General features: G+C 38.2%; 1 long non-coding RNA gene across 1 annotated transcript; it reads right to left on the bottom strand.

Moving 5' to 3' along the window:
* Nucleotides 1-479: 479 nt before the first annotated feature.
* Nucleotides 480-10,303, bottom strand: LOC145047497 (uncharacterized). The gene is made up of 2 exons (XR_013682254.1): nucleotides 10,249-10,303; nucleotides 480-666 (listed from the first exon to the last, which is right to left on the bottom strand). It is a non-coding gene; the product is annotated as an uncharacterized LOC145047497 (long non-coding RNA).
* Between the last annotated feature and the right edge of the window lie 6,192 nt (nucleotides 10,304-16,495).

Raw genomic sequence — 16,495 nt, 5'->3', positions numbered from 1 at the left:
GTCTATTTTACCCTTACCACTACCACATACATCATAGGACATAAGCACATAAATCACATCTATTAATGGCATACCATAAAGTTATAATAAAGACAACCATCTCTACTATAAACACCTACTAGTGGATCATCATTGGTGCCTTAGACCCACTGCTATCGAGAAGGTAACTCACCTCACATTGTTGAAGTGCCGAGGATAAAACTAGGAATGGCAACGGGGTGGGTTCAGGGTGGGGCAACGTATCCCATCCCCGAACCCGGTATCTAAATTTGTCCCCGACCCCGACTCGATACCCAACAGGTTTCTTATCGGGGCACCCCGTTGGGGCTAAAAATTTCCCCGAACCCGACCCTAAACCCGATAAAGACCCAAAACCTGAAATTTATGCCAAAAAATTGAAATTGTTTGGAAAAACTCCAATATAGTGAAAAATTAAAAACTTACACAAGCTCACAACACCAAATTAGACCATAACATCATACAATCAAATAAGAAAAACTAAATTCCTCAAAATAGTACATTACATTTAAAACAAACTCATAATCAAACATAACCATCCAAACTTGTTCCACAACCATTAAAGTGTAAGGTTTCTTCAAGGGTGTCCCTCCTTTACAGATAAAAAAAAACACTCCATAATGCTCTCCTAGAACTGACCACATTTTCCTACCTAACTCAAAAGGGAAGAATAAAGTAAGCACATCTAAAGGCTGTAGAGAAAACATACGGAAATATATGTGCTAATACAATATGACAAGCTTTATGTGCCATAAACCTCTTCTTTTCAACATATATATATATATATATATATATATATATATATATATATATATATATATATATATATATATATCACATATTATGAAATGATTAATGACTATATGTGACAACCCGGAAATTTCTAGCTTACATTCTTCATTCTTATTAAAGTTAAACTCGTGTTTAGCACTGTTTGGAGTCTAATAAAGTGTTTAAAGCCTAGTATAAGTAGGGTAGTAGTTGTGGGATAAGCATTGTGGCTGTATCGCCTTGCATTTGGGCCAATCACACCACCACAAGGTGTGTGCGGCCGCACACAAGAATGTGCGGCCCCACACCCATCCCAACCACACACTCCCTCCTATATATTCAACACTTAGCCATTTGGAACACTTTTCTACACTTCTTCAAAGCTAGGACCCGAAATCCTCTCAAGTATCATCCAAATCTCCTTGAAAATCTTTATAAAAGGTAGCATCTTTAGCCAATAACACCAATAACACCAAGAACACTATGTGTTTATGGCCTCACACACATGTTGGCCGCACACACTGGCTGCACACCCTAGCTGCACACATACTTATAGTGTGTGTATTGACTGTACACTCCATTGTGTAGCCAAATACCCCTTATATGCAATCATTTATGGTTGTAACACTTCAATATAAGTGTTTCCTAGTCCCTAAGGTGGTCCCAATTCAATAATTAGTTGTTTTAAACACTAATTGTATTCATATATGTGTCATATATGTATAATAGGATCCGCGTGTGTGTTCAAGCCTTCACTTGACACCTATCATCCTGTACAATCTGTTCATTCAAACCACTCACTACAGGTGAGTTCATACCCCTTAATCAATGGTTTAAATGTTAATTAAATTCTTTTAGGGGGGGGGGGGGGGGAATACAAGTTAAACAATTATAGTTATTATATCAATCACATGTGATTAATAACTACCAAAAGAGTAGTATTATTACTTGTTAAACTGTTTACCAAATTGTTTTACTTAAAACTGTTTTTCAAACTCTTTTACTTGTCAAACACTTTTACTTAAGCTCTTTGATACATATATATTGTCAAATGCCTGCCTATATATGTATAGTTATATAACAAATGTTTAAAGGACTTAGGAAGGCTAGCTAGTTTTAATTTCCTTTTCCTTGTTTGGATGTGGATTTGAGACATTGGTTATCCGTCCGAAGGTCGTTTAAATATTAATTGTATATCCTGGATACATATATAGTCATAAAAGTTCTTTCATTCAGATCCATACCTTTGGGTAGCAAAGGTATTCAATCATGATCATACAATGCTAGTAAACTACTATATGAGTAGTTTAGGAAGATACTAATACTACTACTAGAACAATGAAACATAAAATGAGTCAGTTCATACACGAGTCAAGAGATACAATGCCCTTGGGTAGAAAGGGTATACAAACATGTTAACACTATGATGAGAAAGAAACAGTAGATACTATGATGAGAAACAAATGATAGACACTATGATGAGAAACAAACATACAGGCTAGACAGAGAAAGAACACACAATACAACTAGCACACATATACATTACATTCAGTTATGTTATCCATTAAATGGGTCATGACACTACCTGCCATGACCGTTTTTGTACCCAGAATCTCCTTAATTGGGGAGCGTATGAGTTTGTGTATAGATCTATACTGAATTGACTATCCTACACCTTGTTGCTCGCTACAGTGGGACTTGCAAGTCTACGGGTGCCAAATGTCATTTCTTACGGTGTCTTACATCGTCGTTTTACTATTGAGTCGGTAGCAGGGTACAGGCCGATCACATGGTGCTTTAAATAACAATTGGTTTAAGGTAGTTAGTACAGTAGTAGTTACTTAATACAACACGACAATACTATAATATTTTTCCTAATACATTCACTTCGTGAACATTCACGCGACGCACGGTAATGTAAAAACTATATTGTTGGTTAATGATAGTCGGATTTGGGAAAATACACACTCTTACAAGAGACACACACACATTTACTAGATGCCTTGGTAGAAGGTTACTTTTAGTAGGAAACATAGGGTTTTATAGGATAGTTCAAACAAATACAAACTTTACAAAACTTATACATTACATCTTACAAACATCTTACAAATGCTTTCATACAAACGCAGACACTAATATACTTATGATCTCACCAGCTTTAAAGCTGATACTCGCTTTCAAAATAACTTGTATTCTCAGGTCACCAGTAGACAAGTACCGGTGCCAGGTTTTTGAGAAGATGGAGCCTGTTCAAGACTCCTATTTCATTTTGATGTACTTTTTGGTGTCTATATAACTTGACAGATCATACTTGTATGAAATTATATTATTAATGCAATAGATGATGTTGTTGCTTGTTTACTACTTTGCATTGTTGTGATATTATACATGACGTCCTCCACCCCTGAACGATTCCACCGTTTAGGTCTTGGGGTGTGACACTATATTACCACCAATTCAAAGATGTAAATTCTTACTCTTTATTCACATTTATGATGTTCTTTCTCAATTAGGAGCACACCCATTCCCTGCACATTAAAAAAACTCAACCACGATACTATTATACAGAGGAAAGAGAGCTTTAGTCTAGATTTAATAGTTAACACTTGATTTAATCAAAAATAAAAAATCATAATGAGAAATAAATTCAATGGTGGACATTATATCATTATCACATTATCATCATATAGTATGTTGTAAATTTCATTCAAATCTTTAGATCCATTCGTTTGATTCGTTATATACTAGTTACTTTTGAATCCTACGTTCTGAGTTCTGATTTTTAGTGTGCTATTCATTGTAACTTAACTTGATTTGATCGAGCAGTTATCCACACTTATTATTGAGGAGTACTGCCCGAGGGGCGAGATCCAGAAACTAGAGGAAGAACTGTGGAGCCTAACCATGAAGGGCTCCAACGTAGTCGCCTACACCGCCAGGTTCTGTGAACTGGTGGCCCTCTGTCCTAACATGGTACATACTGAGGGGAAGAAGATCGAGATATATATATATATATATATATATATATATATATATATATATATATATATATAGATGGGGACTGATGCCACCGTACCAGGGAAATGTATTGGCTTCACATCCCACTACATTTGATAGTGCCAAGTGATTGGCACATCGGCTAATTGACCATGGGGCTCGTACCCCGGCCGCAACAACAACAACCACCCTGGCCATTTCAGAACCTGTCAGAACCGCTGAGTCCAAGCGGAAGTTTTGGGATGACAAAAAGAAGACAAAGGCTGCCAAAAAGCAGCAGGTCATGGCAGTCCATGCTGCGATAGCACCTGCCGCTGCTGCTCTGGTCAGGCAGTATTCTGGGAGTTTGCCCAATTGCAACAAATGCAACTTCCATCACGTGGGAGCCTGCCGGGAAATGTAGTGTGTAAACTGCAACAGAAAAGGGCACACAACCCGTTTCTGCAATGCTCTGGCGAGGCCAATCACCCAGGTCCCCGGTGCTGGAGTGGGCCAAACTTGCTACGGATGTGGCGAGGTAGGCCACTTCAAAAGAAACTGCTCGAAGGCAGGGTTTGCCGGTGGAGCAGCAAGAGTTCTGGCCATAGGCCATGAGGAAGCGGTTGCCGACCCCACAGTGGTCATTGGTACGTTCCTCCTCGATAACTCTTATGCATGCATTCTATTTGATAGTGGAGCGGAGAGGAGTTTCGTGAACCAAAATTTTTCTCATTTACTTAGGCAAAAGTCACGAGCACTTATTGAACCGTTCACTATAGAAATGGCTAATGGAAAGACAGAGAGCACTAGCAACATATTCATAGGGTGTACCCTAACTTTAGATAGCCATTCATTTTCGATCGATCTCATGCCGGTCTCCATTAAAAGTTTCGACGTCATTATCGGCATGGATTGGTTGAGTCGTCATCATGCCGATATCATGTGTTACGAAAAGGCCGTTCGCCTAAATCTGCTGTCTGGCGAAACCTTAGTAATTTATGGCGAAAAACCCGGCATGAACCTTCGTATCATCTCAATCATCCAAGCTCAGAAATTCTTGTGAAAGGAATGTCGTGCATTCCTTGCTCATGTGGTCGATGTGAGCCAAGAAACGAGAGACATTCAAGACATTCCAGTGGTACGTGACTTTCCTGACATTTTTCTAGAAGAACTTCCAGGATTACCTCCTCAACATCAAGTCGAGTTCCGTATCGACTTAGTTCCAGGGGCTACCCTAGTAGCCAAATTGCCCTATTGTCTAGCACCTGCAGAGATGCAAGAATTGTCTTGTCAACTTAACGAACTGCTCAGCAAGGGCTTTATAAGACCAAACTTCTCACCCTGGGGAGCTCCAGTCTTGTTCGTCAAGAAGAAAGACGGATCATTTCGTATGTGCATCGACTACAGGAAGCTCAACAAACTTACTGTCAAAAATCGTTATCTGTTGCCTCGAATCGACGATTTATTTGATCAACTTCAAGGAACGAACTTATTTTCAAAAATCGACTTAAGATCCAGATATCACCAACTATGAGTGCTAGGGGAGGATGTTCCGAAGACAACCTTCCGAACCCGTTATGGGCACTACGAATTCGTAGTGATTCCATTCGGGTTAACAAACGCGCCCGTAGTATTCATTGACTTAATGAATCAGGTGTGTCGTCCTTACTTGGATCAGTTCGTCATCGTCTTCATCGATGACATACTTATCTACTCTCGTAGTAAGGAGGAGCATAGTCAACATCTGCGACAAGTCCTCGAAACATTACGTTCGAAGAAGCTCTACGCGAAGTTCTCAAAATGTGAATTTTGGATTCAACGAGTCGAATTCTTAGGGCACGTGGTTAGCGAAGAGGGAATACACGTGGACCCTTCCAAAATCAAAGCCATTGAGAACTGGTCATCACCGAAAACGCCTACAAAAATTCGTCAATTTCTAGGCCTCGCTAGCTACTAGCTCAGGTTCATTCAGAACTTCTCCCGCATAGCGAAACCTCTTACAACACTGACCTAGAAGGGTGTGGCCTTTGAATGGGAAGAGAAACAGGAGAGAGCGTTCCAAACGCTCAAACGAGCCTTGTGCACCGCACCAGTACTATCCCTCCCTAAAGGGATAGAAGACATCATAGTCTATTGCGATGCATCGAATCAAGGGCTCGGATGTGTTCTGATGCAGCGAGGTAAGGTCATCGCCTATGCCTCGAGACAGCTGAAGACACATGAGGTCAACTACACGACCCACGATCTTGAACTAGGAGCAGTTGTGTTTGCTCTGAAGATCTAGAGACATTACTTGTATGGTATGAAAAGCACTATCTTTACAGACCACAAAAGCTTACAACACATATTCGATCAGAAGGAGCTTAACATGAGACAACGACGGTGGGTCGAGCTACTTAGTGACTACGAATGTGAATTTCGTTATCATCCGGGTAAAGTCAATGTAGTAGCTGACGCCCTAAGTCGGAAAGAATAATTTGGTCGTAGAGTCAAATCATTGATTGTGACTATCCATTCACACTTGTCCACACAAATTAAGGCGGCTCAGCTCGACGCTTTGAAGCCTAAAAACGTGGTGGGTGAATCCCTGAGAGGGATGGATAAGAACTTGGAGGTTAAGGGTGGTGGAGCTTATTATTTCATGGACCGGATCTGGACCCCGAAACTAGGTGGTTTCAGAGACTTGGTCATGAACAAGGCGCACAACACTCGTTATTCCGTGCACCCGGGTTCAGATAAGATGTATCTGGATCTTAAAAAGTTATACTGGTGGCCTAACATGAAAGCAGAAATTGCTACCTACGTGAGTAAATGCCTTACTTGCGACAAGGTCAAGGTCGAATACCAGAAACCCTCCGGTCTACTACAACAGCTGGAGATACCGGAATGGAAGTGGGGGCAGATTACTATGGATTTCATAACCAAGTTGCCCAAGAAAACGGGTGTACTTGACACCATATGGGTCATCGTCGATAGATTGACCAAGTCTGCACACTTCCTGCCGATCAAAGAAACAGACAAGATGGAGAAACTTAAAAGAACTTACATTAGGGAGATTGTACGACTGCATGATGTTTCCTTATCCATTATCTTGGAAAGAGATAGTAGATTCACTTCTAGATTCTGGCAGTCGCTACAAAGTTCCTTAGGAACTAGACTGGACATGAGTACAGCCTACCATCCATAGACCGACGGGAAAAGTGAGAGAATTATCCAAACCTTGGAAGATATGTTGCAAGCCTGTGTGATCGACTTTGGGAAAGCATGGGATACTCATTTACCCCTTGTCGAATTTTCCTACAACAATAGTTATCACACGAGCATAAAGGCTGCTCCGTTCGAGGCCCTCTATGGCCGAAAGTGCAGATCCCCTCTGTGCTGGGCTGAGCTGGGTGATACCCAGTTAGCTAAAGGACGAGTTCCTGATAGAACTCTCATAGGTCCGGAAATCATACGAGAAACGACGGAGAAGATTGTTCAGATCCGCGAACGATTGAAAGCCTCTAGAGACCGACAGAAAAGCTACGTTGATAAACATAGGAAACCGTTGGAATTTCAGGTGGGTGACCGTGTTCTATTGAAGGTCTCACCCTAGAAGTGCTTGATATGCTTCGGAAAGCGTGGAAAGCTAAATCCAAGGTACATTGGGCCTTTCAAGATTCTCGCAAGAATCGGCCCTGTAGCTTAAAAACTTAACTTACCGCATGAACTCAGTAACGTACATTCTACATTCCACGTCTCGAACTTGAAAAAGTGTCTGTCCGACGAGACTCTTGTGATCCCACTCAACGAGATCGAGATCAACGAGAGCCACAACTTCGTGGAAGAACTAGTAGAGATCATGGACCGAGAGGTCAAGAAAACGAAACAAAGTCGTATCCCGATAGTGTAGGTCAGCTGGAATGCCAAGTGAGGACCTGAATTCACTTGGGAGCGAGAGGATCAGATGAAACTGAAATATCCTCATCTTTTTACTTAGCATTTGTAATAACATTAGTTACTTAAACTCTAATTTCGGGACGAAATTCCCTCTAACGGGGGATGATGTGACAACCCGAAAATTTCTAGCTTACATTCTTCATTCTTATCTAAGTTAAACTCGTGTTTAGCACTGTTTGGAGTCTAATAGAGTGTTTAAAGCCTAGTATAAGCAGGGTAGTAGTTATGGGATAAGCATTGTGGCTTTATTGCCTTGCATTTGGGCCAATCACACCACCACAAGGTGTGTGCGGCCGCACACAAGAGTGTGCGGCCACAAACCCATCCCAACCGCACACTCCCTCCTATATATTCAACACTTAGCCATTTGGAACACTTTTCTACACTTCTTTAAAGCTAGGACCCAAAATCCTCTCAAGTATCATCCAAATCTCCTTGAGGATCTTCATAAAAGGTAGCATCTTCAGCCAAGAACACCAAGAACACCAAGAACACTATGTGTGTACGGCCTCACACACATGCTGGCCGCACACATTGGCTGCACACGTCTCCTGGCCGCATACCCTAGCCGCACACACACTTATAGTGTGTGTATTGACCGTACACTCCATTGTGTAGCCAAATACCCCTTATATGCAATCATTTATGGTTGTAACACTTCAATACAAGTGTTTACTAGTCCCTAAGGTGGTCCCAATTCAATAATTAGTTGTTTTAAACACTAATTGTATTCATATATTTGTCATATATGTTAAATAGGATCCGCGTGTGTGTTCAAGCCTTCTCTTGACACCTATCATCCTGTACAATCTGTTCATTCAAACCACTCACTACAGGTGAGTTCATACCCCTTAATCAATGGTTTAAATGTTAATTAAATGCTTTTAGGGGGGGGGGGGAATACAAGTTGAACAATTATAGTTATTATATCAATCACATGTGATTAATAACTACCAAACAAGTAGTATAATTACTTGTTAAACTGTTTACCCAACTGTTTTACTTAAAACTATTTTTCAAACTCTTTTACTTGTCAAACACTTTTACTTAAGCTCTTTGATACATATATATATTGTCAAATGCCTGCCTATATATGTATAGTTATATAACAAATGTTTAAAGGACTTAGGAAGGCTAGCTCGTTTTAATTTCCTTTTCCTTGTTTGGATGTGGATTTGAGACATCGGTTATCCGTCCGAAGGTGGCTTAAATATTTGAGACATCGGTTATCCGTCCGAAGGTGGTTTAAATATTAATTGTATATCATGGATACATATATAGTCATAAAAGTTCTTTCATTCAGATCCATACCTTTGGATAGCAAAGGTATTCAATCATGATCATACAATGCTAGTAAACTACTATAGGAGTAGTTTAGGAAGATACTAATACTACTATTAGAAAAATGAAACATAAAATGAGTCAGTTCATACATGAGTCAAGAGATACAATTCCATTGGGTAGAAAGGGTATACAAACATGTTAACACTATGATGAGAAACAAACAATAGATACTATGATGAGAAACAAATGATAGACACTATGATGAGAAACAAACATACAGGCTAGACAGAGAAAGAACACACAATACAGCTAGCACACATATACATTACATTCAGTTATGTGAGCCATTAAACGGGTCATGGCACTACCTGCCATGACCGTTTTTGTACCCAGAATCTCCTTAATTAAGGAACGTATGAGTTTGCGTATAGATCTATACTGGATTGACTATCCTACACCTTGCTGCTCGCTACGGTGGGACTTGCAAGTCTACGGGTGCCAAATGTCATTTCTTACGGCATCTTACATCGTCGTTTTGCTATTGAGTCGGTAGCAGGGTACATGCCGATCACATGGTACTTTAAATAACAATTGTTTTAAGGTATTTAGTACAATAGTAGTTACTTAATACAACACGAAAGTACTATAATATTTTTCCTAATACATTCACTTCGTGAACATTCACACGATGCACGGTAATGTAAAAACTATATTGTTGGTTAATGATAGTCGGATTCGGGAAAATACACACTCTTACAAGAGACACACACACATTTACTAGATGCATTGGTAGAAGGTTACTTTTAGTAGGAAATATAGGGTTTTATAGGATAGTTCAAACAAATACAAACTTTACAAAACTTATACATTACATCATTCAAACATCTTACAAATGCTTTCATACAAACGCAGACACTAATATACTTATGATCTCACCAGCTTTAAAGCTGATACTCGCTTTCAAAATAACTTGTATTCTCAGGTCACCAGTAGACAGGTACCTGTGCCACGTTTTTTAGAAGATGGAGCCTGTTCAAGACTCCTATTTTATTTTGATGTACTTTTTGGTGTCTATATAACTTGACAGATCATACTTGTATGAAATTATATTATTAATGAAATGGATGATGTTGTTGCTTGTTTACTACTTTGCATTGTTGTGATATTATACATGACGTCCTCCACCCCCGAACGATTCCACCGTTTAGGTTTTTGGGTGTGACACTATATTACCACCAATTCAAAGATGTAAATTCTTACTCTTTCTTCACATTTATGATGTTCTTTCTCAATTAGGAGCACACCCATTCCCTGCACATTAAAAAAACTCAACCACGATAATACTATACAGAGGAAAGAGAGCTTTAGTCTAGATTTAATAGTTAACACTTGATTTAATCAAAAATAAAAAAATCACAATGAGAAATAAATTCAATGGTGGACATTATCTCATTATCACATTATCATCATATAGTATGTTGTAAATTTCATTCAAATCTTTAGTTCCATTCGTTTGATTCGTTATATACTAGTTACTTTTGAATCCTACGTTCTGAGTTCTGATTTTTAGTGTGCTATTCATTGTAACTTAACTTGATTTGATCGAGCAGTTATCCACACTTATTATCAATCTCGATGATTGAATTTCTTATCAATATTCATCTAACATACTTCTAGAGTTATTGTAGATAAATCAAATTGTCATAATAGTTTGTGGTTCAGTATGCAGAACATTCTTTTCCTCTTTTTTTTTTCCTATCTCTACGAACATTAATCAGATTAAAAAATCAATTCAACAAATTCGAAATTTGATTCAATAGTAAAAAAAAAAAATACTTAACAAGTCACAACTCACAAGGTTTGAACATGTCCTAACTCACAACTCACAAGGTCAAATGTGCTTCGAAATCAGATTTATGTGTATTTCAATAAGTAAACCTATATGTTCAATAAATGTACTTCCAATGGAATAAGCAAAAAATACTTAATCTTACCTACTTGCTATTGCTGGTGCAAGCCTGCCACAAAGGAAAAGGAACGAGGAACCGAGCGTAAGGTTAAATTATGTGTTCAGTTGTTGAACGAGGAACCAAGGCTAAACCACAAGCACAAAGAGCATAAGGGGTTACCAGTTGTCGCTGACCACAAGATTGGTGCACCAGAGTTGAAGTCGGTGTTCAGTTGTTCACGAGATTGCTGATGGAGTGTCATCTCTAATTCTCATCTCTCTAATCTGTATGCGACTTAAATGTATGAAGATTGACGTCTGAAGAACTGAGAATGTAATTTCAATTTGGGTCATTGGCCTTTGGGAGTGTCTTGTCGGCTGGAGCTGGAGTAGATCAATAGAAATATAGAGCGAACCCTAGCCCCCTTTTTTAGGGTTAATTCTTTAAAGGGGCATAAATGTAATTTAATATATATATATATATATATATATATATATATATATATATATATATATATATATAATAGAGAGAGAGAGAGATTTCAGGGTGGGCCAGGTCGGGGCACGTATATCCCACTCCCTGCCCGAACCCAAACAAAAAACCCGATAATGACCTGATACCCGATAATAGCAACCCAAACCGACCCAAAAACTTCAGGAATCAGGTTTTCCCGTCAGGTTCAGGTTTTTTTGCCATCCCTTGATAAAACTCTAGTTGCTGGATGACAAATTCCCAAATTGTCAATATCAAAACAACACCCAATTAATAATTGGGTTACAATACATAACCATAAGTCCATGATTGGGGTAAAAAGACTACTTTACCCCCAACCTAGCTTAATCCAATCCCAAGGCCCAAACTCACACTACAAGGGCCCAAAAGTCAAACAATGAGCCAAAGCCCAACATATGGCCCAATTTTCCAAATTAGGCCCAAACCTCTACATGGTCTTACTAGGGCTGGTCCATTAGACCATGTTGCTTTGGGTGAGTCTAATAATAATGCCCATTTGTTCGTGTCACCCAACACACATCACACATATTACAAAATTTTATAAAACAAAAGTGCTGTAAATTTCATCAATTAACTAAATCTCAAATCAATACATGTAAAAAGTTAGCAAAAATCACCTAAACAATTTGTAAACTTGTTGAAGCAATTACATTAATTACTATATGATTGTTAACAATAAAAAACAAACTACAGTACTCAAGATTGCTAATTTATTGGTAATATAAGCACCGAAGGATGAACAACATCATTGGTTATGGGTTCAAACTGAATCTGCCATCCAGTATTGCTTTAGGTTTTAACTAAATTAGCTTCAGTTACTGAATTTAAAATCAAATCCATGTACATAGATTATTAAATATGAACATTATATAAAGAGGCAGTAAATATAACTAATTAACTATATTTGGTCCTCATATTCTTTGGGGTACTATTTTACTTCTTTGGTTATCAACTTCATATTTCCTGTTAGCAACATTTTCCTCCCTCGAGAGTTCATTCTCGTGCTTCTTTGCTAAAGAACATTCTTTATTCTCTTTTGTTTCTTCAAAAGAGATTCATGATCCAATTGTCTTGCCTTGTTTACTTCAACCATTTCTTCACACTACAATAAGCTTATAAATTTATAGGAAGTGTGTTTACTTACATTGCTTCATCAAAAACATTAATATACTAAACATGTAAATTAAAAAAAAAATTTATAATTTTGGAAAGGTTTCACAAAAGTTCAGACCATACTATTTCAAGTCATAGAAAACAATATGTGGAAGAAAACTAACAATAAGAATTCATATAAAAGGCATCTAATTAGATTACTAGAGTTACGAATAGAAAAACTTACTACTTGGCTGTTGGAAGTCGAGAAAGGGAATAAATTACTTAGTTGTTGGCTGCTTGAACTCCAAAAGGACATAAATCACTCAAAAAGCATTCAATAAAAGCAAATCTAATAAGAATTAGGGGAATATGGGATTATGAAGTTCAATACGTAGCACATAAAGAAATTTGAAATACTAGAAAGCTTACTGGATTAGGATTTAGGACCTTAGGGGGACGAATTCATTCAATCATGGTATGTCGGTATCACACCTTTGAATCTTGTGACATCCCCATTTTCACGACCAAAAAAGACCGATTTTGTTTATGCTTTATAAAAATCAGAGTACCTCTTTTAATAAAAATGTTGCGGAATTTGTTCCCAGTAAAACATGATAAATACGTTATCAAGACATTTCTGAAGAAAAGTATTTTTATTCATTTTAAAACATTTGGGATGTCATCGTCAATACAGAAACATAAGCATAAACAGAACTTACATTTATTATCACTAGTGATTTATATCTCCTTAATCTCTTAGTGTAATGCGACTTCATATCAGCACGTGTGATATAAATAAACTTAGTGGGTCAGGTTGGGAAACCTGGTGAGTACATAGGGTTTTCAACCCATAATAATATAATTATTATGTTTAATCATCAAACAGTTAACTCAATTACCCATCCCCATTATCTTCTTTACTCTTAAGGATCCACCCTAAGAATCAACGATTCCTCATTCATTTATTCCTGAGGAATAGGTAAGAAGTCCATTGTTACCAAGGTTTATAGATTACAATTGGTGAACACGTAGTCCAAAACATCTAGTAAACACTTAGTTCAAAAATAGCTGGTGAACACACTTAGTTCAAAATACCTAGCAAACACACTCGGTTCAAAATACCTAGTGAACACACTCAGCTCAAAAATACATAGTGAACACACTCAGTTCAAAAATACCTAGTGAACACACTCAGTTCAAAAACACCTAATGAGCACCTAGTTCAAAAACACATACAGGTTACGAGCTTGCTAGCGTTCCACTGGACTGTCTAATATAGTCCGTGGTCGATATCTATACTCCATTAGATGACTGGATCACTATCAACATTGATGTCTTTCATCGTGTTATCACACAGAAACTATTTCATCTACCCATATTTTACCCAACACATTTTGTAGATATAAAATACATATACAGTTTAAATCAATTTAAAACATGTATAAAAATCTTTCACCCAGCATGGACAACAAGTATTCAGACAATATGCACACATAGCACGTAATTTATATTAAAATACTTCATATCTATGTGTAAGATGAAAGGGACTATGCACTCACCTGATAAGGTGGTGACTCGGCACTCGGAAAGCACTTCGTTATTGTTAAAACAATTTCCCTCGAACAAAGCCTAGTATCATTACCACTAGAGTTTAGTCTAATATTCACCGAGACTAATTAATAGTCTAGCTATTATTGCTATTATATAAGCGTTAAAAAATACTTATATAATCCATAATAATAGCCCAAGTACTTATTATAAGTTCCTAATAACGTTACTATATTAGAACATAAGCTATACTAAAGATAGGTTAGGTGTAGCTCACTTACAGCGGGTTTTCTCGAAAATCGGGTTTCGCTGGAACAGTGTTTCCGAGCCGAAAGGCGCTTCTTCTCGGGGACGTCGGGCACTCTGGGGCTTCTTCCTCGTGCTAGGGGGGGTCCCTAGGCTTTTTGGGGGTTTCGGGGTTGAGAGAGAGAGAGAGAGAAAGAGAGAGAGAGAGAGAGAGAGAGAGAGAGAGTATAGAAAGAAGAATGAAGGGTTAAGGTGTGGAGAATGAAGGAGAGGGGCATCTATATTTATAGGAGGCTGAAGAGGATCCCATGTCGTGGCCATTTGATGCCCACATCATGTCCAGCTGGGTACAACCAGGCTTAACCTGGTATTGACACGTGGAATTGCACACATGGTGGAAATTAGCCGATTTTCAAAAATTCATAACTTTCACATACAAACTCTATTTTCAACATTCTTTATATCAACATGTAGGTAAAAACAAGATCTACAACTTTCATTTAGACTCCATCGGCTAATTCTCGACCGATCTTAAATTTAACAGTAGGAGGAGTTTAGGTTGTTTAAATGATCGCGAAGAATTCGTAACTCCTTCACACGGACTCCGTTTTCGTCTGTCTTTTTACCGTTGAATTCCTATTAATGAGATATTTAACTCTCATTTAGTTCACGTAAGCCGAAACCGCTCGAACTAAAATTCAAGTTTCGGTTCGTGCACTGCTAGGCCAAATTTTAGAAAAATCATAACTTCTTCATACGAAGTTAGATTTGGGTGTTCTTTTTATGGATGCTCTCAGGTTAACATATTCTATGACTTTCATTTAGGTCACTAAGGCTAAAATTTGCTCAATCATAAATTCACTATTTACGTCTTCCCGATGTCGTGCCGGTTTTGCCGAAAAACTTCGATGGGTTATAACTTCTTCGTTATAACTCGGATTTCGGCGTTCTTTATATGTACGGAACCCTTGAGACATATTCTACAACTTGGTTAAGATTATTTATTCTAAATAATTTTTTTGTCAAAAAGACATTTTCGACCCTTATTATCTCTAAATTGACTAGCCCGGATCTACGGGTGTTACAAATCTTCACTCTAAGTCTTTAATACAACAGCATAACAAAATTAAGAGCAATAGAAAGAAAGAAATAGAATATAGGATTTAGAAATAAAGAAAGAATAATATGATAGAAGTGATCAAGAGAGAGGGAAAGAGAAGCGCTGAAGCAGTGAAGCGGATGAGATAGTAGGCGATCGATGCAACTATGGAGGACTAAATCTTAATTTTAAATTATAATCATCCATCTCGATTCTCTAGAAGGGAAACCTCGTGTTCTTCATCTTCAATTATTAGGAGATCGAAGAGTCACCATTCACTATGCGAAATTGATTGTAGTTGCCGCTAATTAGGTCTCTAAGAAGCAAGAATCGACTGCCCTTGACGTTTAGACGGTAATGGATCTTTACCGGACTACTAGCTTTCTTAATATGGCCCAAATATACAATACTACCTATAAGAGGCTTTGAAAAACTGATGCCCCACTAGAAATTGTTGCCCTAGGCTTGGGCCGACACTAGGTCTTACCCTAAGGCCCAACCATTTATCCTAGTCCTAACACTTGACATTCCGATGGTCCAATATCTCATAATCATCAAGGCCCAATTATGGCCTAATATTCCAAATTGGGCACTAGCCTTGCTTATGGGCCTTATCCTAAAGCCCAATAATTTCCTTAGTCCATAAACCTATTCCCACTTGGCCCATAGCAACTTAGCCCAAGACATGGCCCTACAAGAACCCATCCTAATTAGGGTTTTTCAGATAAAATGATGATTAGGGTCAAGTGTTCTCGCTCAATCCATTAAGGACTTAATCCATTAAGTCCACCACTCTATTAGGTCAACCATACAATGTAGTCGGGATTAATTCATAATTCTAATCCAATGGTCCAAACATGCGGGTCCCGAAAATTCCAAATTAACACATCCAAAATTAGGTTTTCCAACCCAATCGCGTTCCACTTAGTCCATTTATTAACTTTTTAGGTTAATTAATGTTGATTAATTCAAGCACCACCTACTACCACCTCGGGTAGTGGTGGTCAACGGCAGCTCACGGCGGTGGCCACCACCTCATGGTGGTGGTGATGAATTT

This window comes from Lactuca saligna, chromosome 5 (genome assembly GCF_052625555.1).
Source record: "Lactuca saligna cultivar CGN05327 chromosome 5, ASM5262555v1, whole genome shotgun sequence".
NCBI lineage: Eukaryota > Viridiplantae > Streptophyta > Magnoliopsida > Asterales > Asteraceae > Lactuca > Lactuca saligna.
Note: the sequence above shows the minus strand (reverse complement) of the source record. Positions and strands in the feature narration are given on the sequence as shown.